The following is a 7,254-nucleotide window of genomic DNA, read 5'->3' as shown; positions in this document are numbered from 1 at the left end:
GGCAGACCTGGTAGCCTGAGGAGCAGAGGGCTAAGGGCAGACAGGTAGTTCTAGTTTCTGCCACTTTAGGTACCTTCCAGACTGATGGTGGCAGAGGTTTGGGGCAGGGGAAGATTTGGATGTTGCTCTGCTGGTTTGAGGACATCATGGCCTTGCTGGCCCTCCTGCCCCTCCCCAAACTCCACCTCCCCCTGCCTTGTGCCCAAAACTCCTGGCCAAAATACAGCTTCATCTGAGCCAAGTCCAATTCCCTTTCTCCCAACCCAATTCCGAGCCTTATTTCAATTGATGCTATGATTTAGTGACTCAGAGACCACATCTGTCAGTCATCTCCCCCACCCTTACAGAGACCTGCAGGACCCCCTGCCAGGCTCATGTGCTCCTCTCCAGTCTCAACTTCCCCCTCTTAGACAGACACACATACCCCTCTTCCCACCTTCTCCCATTCTGGTCTCCCCATTGACTGGGGGAACTCCAGGAAGCCAGGGAATTTCATAAGACCCAACTATCTTCCCACCCCAGCAGGCACAAAGATAGAGATTCTGAGGCTGCCTCAGTCTAGCAAACTCTGTTCTTTAACAGAGACTGCTTTTAATGTTTTTTAATTTTGTAATCAAGAAAAGGGGGGAGGATACAAAATAAATCTATTTAATGGACAAAAAAAAAGAATAGATCTGACCATTTCACTTCCCCATTCAGGTAACTCTAGTGATTCCTTATTGCTTTTAAAATAAACTATAAACACCTCTATCTGACTTTGAGTTTTTCACAACCTGGCCTCAAATTCATTGGAGATTACTCTCCCTCCCATACTCTATGGTTTAACCAATATGGCCATCTTTCTGCTCCTCACACATGATACTCCATTTCTCTTTTCCATTTCTTTACACCAGCCATTCCTCCTCACCTCTATTTCCCAGAATCCCTCACTTCCTTCAAGACACAACTGAAGTACCACAGGTCTTTTTCCTTATCCTTCCAGTTGCTAGTGTCCTCCCTTCTCCCAACTATCTTACACTTATTTCGCATTTAATATGAATTTGAAATAATAAAAGTAATGTTTATACTTGTATTGTCCTTGATGATTTGCAAAATGCTTCAATATACCTTATCCTGTCCTCCCAACAACTTCTAGCTTCTCTTTATGCTTGTATTCAATAATAGCAATTACAAGATAAAGTAGCACTAGAAAATGGGACAGTTTTACCAAATTGAGTAACAAGATCTTTAAGCAAATGTATAAATAAAAATATACTACATGACCAAATGGCAGTTAATAGTCTAAATTAAAAACTTCTAATTCATGATCCATGTTCCATTTTACTTTGCATTTAGACTAAACTACATTTCATGGTCACTTACTCAAGAATTTTTCTATCAGAAAAAAGCAGAGGAGCAATGTGTCCATTGAAAGGAAGCTCAGCATTGTGGATGTAAAAAAAGTGATAATCTTCTCCCAACCTATTAAAAATGCCTTCAGTGAAAGAGAATTTTAATGAATTGTGCCACATCATCTTGGGGTTAATGAGCTATAAAAGCCTCTATCAATTACAGTGGCCAACTCTCTCTGTTTTTAGATCAATAACTGAGTTCTTTCTCAACTCTGCATTGTGAAGAAAACTCCAAGGAGAAGCCAAGTGTGCCATCAAGGGCCATCCCCAAAGATCAGCAATGCCATGGATCATCTGCCTTTGCCCTTCACCTACCACATATTTAAAATAAGAATTTAGACTTGCAGTGGAACAAAGACATTCTGGAGATCAAATGCCATAGCTGATATGAAATGCCAATAGAAAATGAAAACAAAACAAGCCTGAACAACTCTAATAATAGCTAAATGCTTTCCAGAAGCATACTGAGTTCAGCCCTTTAGAAGGCAAAAAAAAAGTCCTTGAGTGAGAGGTCTCAAAACAAGCCCTTGACATTTATTGCTATCAAATAATAAATTAATAGGAAGTTTGGGATTTAAGAAATAATCTAAGACCTTCTATTAATTCTTTCTACAATGCTTCTTTTGTCTGTTAGTCTCCTAACTTCATACCCTAGCATCCAAATTCATTTGTAGGTTGGGAAGGTACATAATTCTGGGACTATTTCCATCACCCAAAGATGTTGCTATGGAGATGTCACAGCATCTGAGAAAATGGGGATAAAAAGACCTATGGGTGAGGGAGAAGGGATGACTAAAAGAATATTTTTGCCTTCGAATGCACTAGGCCTTGACCTCTCTCAGCTCCATAGGCCACTGATTCAGAAGGGCAGAAGATAGCTACAATTTTTTAATGTCCTTTTCTGTGTTTTTAGTATAGATTTATTTAAGCAGCTAGGTAGAGAAGCAAATAGAGCTCTAGACTTGGAATCAGTAAGACCAAAGTCTGAATCCTGCCTCAGACCCATACTAGTAGTGTGACACTGGGTAAGTTCATTAACTTTTCTGGGTCTCAGTTTCCTCATCTGTGAATTGAGGATGACAATAGCACCTGCCTCACAGGATTATTGTAAGAATTAAATAAGATAACAAATGTAAGATTCTTTGCAAACCTTAACACTCTCTATAAATGCTAGATATTTAAATGTTCAGTGAAAAATATACTTTTGGAAAATGCACAATGTCTACTTGATAGGAGAAATGTTCCCTGATGTCCTTCTACATAGAATCAGTAGCATTCTAAGGCCCTGCACCATTCAAGCTAGTAAAGTTTTTCCTTAAAAGATATTGAAACTCCTTGAGACATGTTTGATTCAAGGGACTAAAAGTTCAGCTGTGCATCTTGTGAGGCTTCCTGGAAGCCTAAGTTCAAAAATTCAGGACTCAAAGAGTCACCTGTTTCCTCCTTCAGGTAACTGACTAGCATGACCAACATTGCACAGGGGAGCCACTCTCAAATGAATCAGGGATATGGCTGTCCTTGATGGATATCTTTTATTTGTTCTAACTCTCATTCCCCTGCTATGACTAAATATGAATTTCATTTTGCTAATTGCCAGATGTTTTACAAATATCTCATTCTGTTCCAATCCCAAACCTGAGTTACCAGACTGGTCTGAATCAGCAGGGTCTATTGTAGCTTGCAATTTTATTTTGTGCTATGCTGTTTGTGTTGAATGGGGTTATGTAAGACTTACTTCTCCAACTAGACTATCAGCTTCTTGAGGGCAGAGACTGTATCTCAAGCTTCTTTATATTTTCTACTATACCTAGCACAGGGCTAAACATAAAGTCAGTTCTCAACAAAGGCTTGTTGACTGATTATTGGTATATAAGTCACCCAAATGTCATGTGCTGGTATGAACACCCATCAAACATTGTCTCCCACGTCCAAATCTTGTTGTTGAGTTAGAAGGGTCACCTTTCACTACATTTTTATTTTTCACCCATTAGCGTTCTCTCTTTGACTTCAGTGTGTGAGACCTATTAGTAAAAAAAGAACAGGAAAGTACTTTCAGGAGGAAAAAACCTAACGTGAAAAATTAAAAGGTACCTGAAATTTCCATTTAGAAGAGCAATTGCCTACAGGCACCCTCTCAAATATGAAAAATCCATTTCTGCCAAGAGGGCAGAGAAATTTGTTTCCCTTGGGTACATTCAGGGCAAGTAAGGACTGTTTGATTTCAAAAGGAGTGGAGTTGTGGGAGGAATTGAGGTTTCACAAGTTTCTATTTCATGAGGAACCATAAAGAACTATATATAAATGAAGAGCTTGTCCTTGAGAAAGCCATCATTCAAAATGGGAAGGAAGGGTAGGATTGTCATTTGGCCTCTTTTCAACTGAAAGGCCTAGCTTCCTTGCTGTTTCTTGAACAAGACATTTCATCTCCCACTTCCAAATGTTTTCACTGGCTATCTTCCCCCTGCCCAGGCCTGGAATACTCTCCCTCCTCATCTTCACCTCCTGACTTCCCTGGCTTCCTTAAAGTCTCAGCTAAAATCCCACTTTCTGTAGGAAGTCTTTCCTAATCCCTCTTAATTCTAGTGCCTTCCCTTTGTTGATTATTTCCAATTTATCCAGTATTTAACTTGTTTGTACATAGCTATTTGCATGTTGTCCCCCCCCCCATAAGACTATGAGGTCCCTGAGGGCAGGGACTGTCTTTTGTCTCTTTTTATATCCTCCACCCTTAGCACAGTACCCAGTACACAGCAGGTGCTTAATAAATATTTGCTGACTGACTGATGAAAGTATATTCACAGGTCAAAGGTTTAGTACTGCCAATAAAATCCAACCCAAAATCCTCAGCCTTGCTTTTAAAACTCCCCATCATCTCACTTTTCCCTATCTAATCCTATCTCCCTGTACTTTTTTGCATTCCAACCAGAATGATCTCACTTACTCTCACAGCTGGATCTTGAGAGAAGCACGGTGGGCAGCATGTTAAAGATTGAGCATTCCAATAAAAGTTGCTAATGCAAACTGAGATCAAATATGGAAGGTCGGGCTTAAGTAATAGGAGTAATGGGAAGCAAAAGCCACCAAAATAAATGCAACTCACATTAAGAAACATTTCTTCACTACATGGTATGTGTAAGAGTCTGGGGTATACAATGATAGGTATGATGCACATTCCATTCACAAGATGCTTAATATCCACATGGGAAAGATGGACAAAAACAGCAGCAAAGCAAGGGAAAGTCTGATAAATGTGAGGTCCAGGCAAAGTTCAGAGAAATTCAAATCCATTCAATAAACATTTATTAAGTGCTTGCTATATGCAAGGCACTATGCTAAGTGCCAAGGAATCAAATAAGAAAAACAAAGACAGTTTCTGCCCTTGGTCTAATGGGGGAAATCCATACACAAAAGGAAATTGAAAGGGAAGGGTCTAACAGGGATATAAATTGTCATTCCATGATGTTCTGTGGAGTCAAAACCAATCAGAGCAACTGGAAAGTTCTGAGCCTTCTATGAAGGAACACTTTGGGGGAAGTTTATTGCTCCAGCCAGAGGAACAAGAGATAACTGACAGTTGGCAAAGAGGAGCAGATTCATTTGGAGGGAGAAGAGCATGGGGAAGGGTGAGAGGAGGTTTTATGGAAGGCTTGTTACCAGAGTTTGACCTTGAAAAAAGGGACAAAACTTAAACATACAAAGATGAGGGATGGCCCATTCCACTGTGGTGGGTGACAACATCATGAGCAAGAGCATGAAGATGGGAGAAGTTAGGACAAGAATCAGGATGGAAAATAGCCCTGTTTGACTAGAACATGTAGTAAGTGAAGGGGAATCATATGAGGTAAAGGTGGAAAAGTAGGTTGGAGCAAGATTCAAGAGGACCTTTAATGGCAGAATCCAGAGTTTTTACTTTCTTCTGTGGGCAATGGGAAGCCAATGAAACTTGTTTGTTTGTTTGTTTGAAGTAGAATGGCAGGAGGGGGAGGTGAAGAATAGACTAGCACCAGGAAGATCACATAAGAGCCTATCACAATAGACTAGGCAAAAAGAGATTGAGGGTCTAACTTAAGAGTGGCTGTGATGGGAATGGAAAGAAGAAGATGAATACAAGATGTGGAGGTAAAATGATTAGGACCTATTCAAGCAGAATATCTTGTGTATCCAAATAGATTGTAAATTCCTAAAGGAAAGGTATGGTGTTTTTTTTTTATTCCTTTCCTTTCCTTTTTCCAAACCTGAGGCATAATTACTAGCACAGAACTGAATACGTAGGAGGTATTCAATAAATGCTTCCTAACTGATCATATTCAGGACAGCTAGGTGGCACAGTGGATGGAGTACAGGCCTGAAGTCAGGAAGACTCATCCTTCTGAGTTCAAATTTAGCCTAAGACACTTATTAGCTATTGAGCCCTGGGCAAGGCACTTAACCCTGTTTGTCTCAGTTTCCTCATTGGTTAATGAGATGGAGAAGGAAATGACAAACCACTTCAGTATCTTTGCCAAGAAAACCCAAAATGTGATCACAAAGAGTCAGATATCTATTGTGGTATGTATTTAACTTGTTTCCTTTTCTAACTATTTGTTATATAGACTTGGCACTTAGTTACTGCTTAATAAATGATTTTATTCATTCATTCTTCCTAATTATAATATAAAGTCTTTGAGAAAAGGGACTACATAGAATCTCAGAATTTTTTAGCTCAATGGGGCCTACTCAGAAACCACTTTTCAGTCACATAATCTAGATTTAGAGCTGGAAGAAGACATAAATTTCATCTAGTCCAATCCCTTTATTTTAAAGAGAGCAAACCTTAAGCCCAGAAAGGCTAAGTGACACTCCCAAAGCTACACAGAACAGAGATTTAAACCAAGTCCTCTCATTCAAATTCCAATGCCCTTCCCATTGAACCAAAGTCTCTCTACCTCACACCCAACAAGGATTCATCCAAACTTTTCTTAAATATCTCCAGTGAAGGCAAAACTACTACTTCCCAAAGTAAGTTAGGAACATCTCTAATTATTAGGAAATTAATCCTTAGACTTATCCTGACTATGTGCAACCTCCACCCATTGATCCTAGTTCTGCCCTTTGGTGTCAAAGAAAACAGGGGTAAATCTCTATTCTCTGTGCCCTTCAAATATTTAGTCGTCATCTAACTCCTAAGTCTTCTCTTCTCTAGGTAAGTATGTCCAGTCCCAAAAATAAGTCCTCATAGTGCCCTCCCTTAACTATCCTAATGATCTTCCCCAAATAGTCTCCATCTTTTCCTTCCAAAAATATGGTACCTCTATAGAACTGAATACCATACTCCAAATGTGGCCTGAACATGACTGAATCCAGCCCCATTATTATCTCTCTAATCCTGAATACTACATCTCTCTTGACATGGGCCAAGACTGAATTTGCTTTCATGGCTGCCATTTCAGACTATTTTCTCACACTGAATTTGCAGCTCACTGAAAACCCCAGAGGTTTATTTTTTTTCAAAAGAACCATTGTCTACCCATGCCTCCTCCATCTTTTTGAACTCAAGTGTCAGACTTTATCCCCTTTAAATCATTAGATTTAACCCATCATCCTAGTCTAGATCTTTTTTTAAACATTTACTTTGTTATCCAGTTGTTAAGCATCTCTCCCAATTTTCTATAATTCTGATATTCATATCTTTGAAAAAATCTTAAATGATATAAAGCCAAGTACCAACCACTAAGGCACACTATTCCACTCATTATAAATTGATAATGAGTCATTACTTAGTAGTGTGTTAATCCTTGGACTTCATGAATTGCTATACACCCCCCCAAAAAAAATCAGCGCCCAATGGTCTGATGGTGATGAGAAACTATTTTTATTATTTAAA

Source organism: Dromiciops gliroides, chromosome 3 (assembly GCF_019393635.1).
Source record: "Dromiciops gliroides isolate mDroGli1 chromosome 3, mDroGli1.pri, whole genome shotgun sequence".
Classification (NCBI taxonomy): Eukaryota; Metazoa; Chordata; class Mammalia; order Microbiotheria; family Microbiotheriidae; genus Dromiciops; species Dromiciops gliroides.
Note: the sequence above shows the minus strand (reverse complement) of the source record.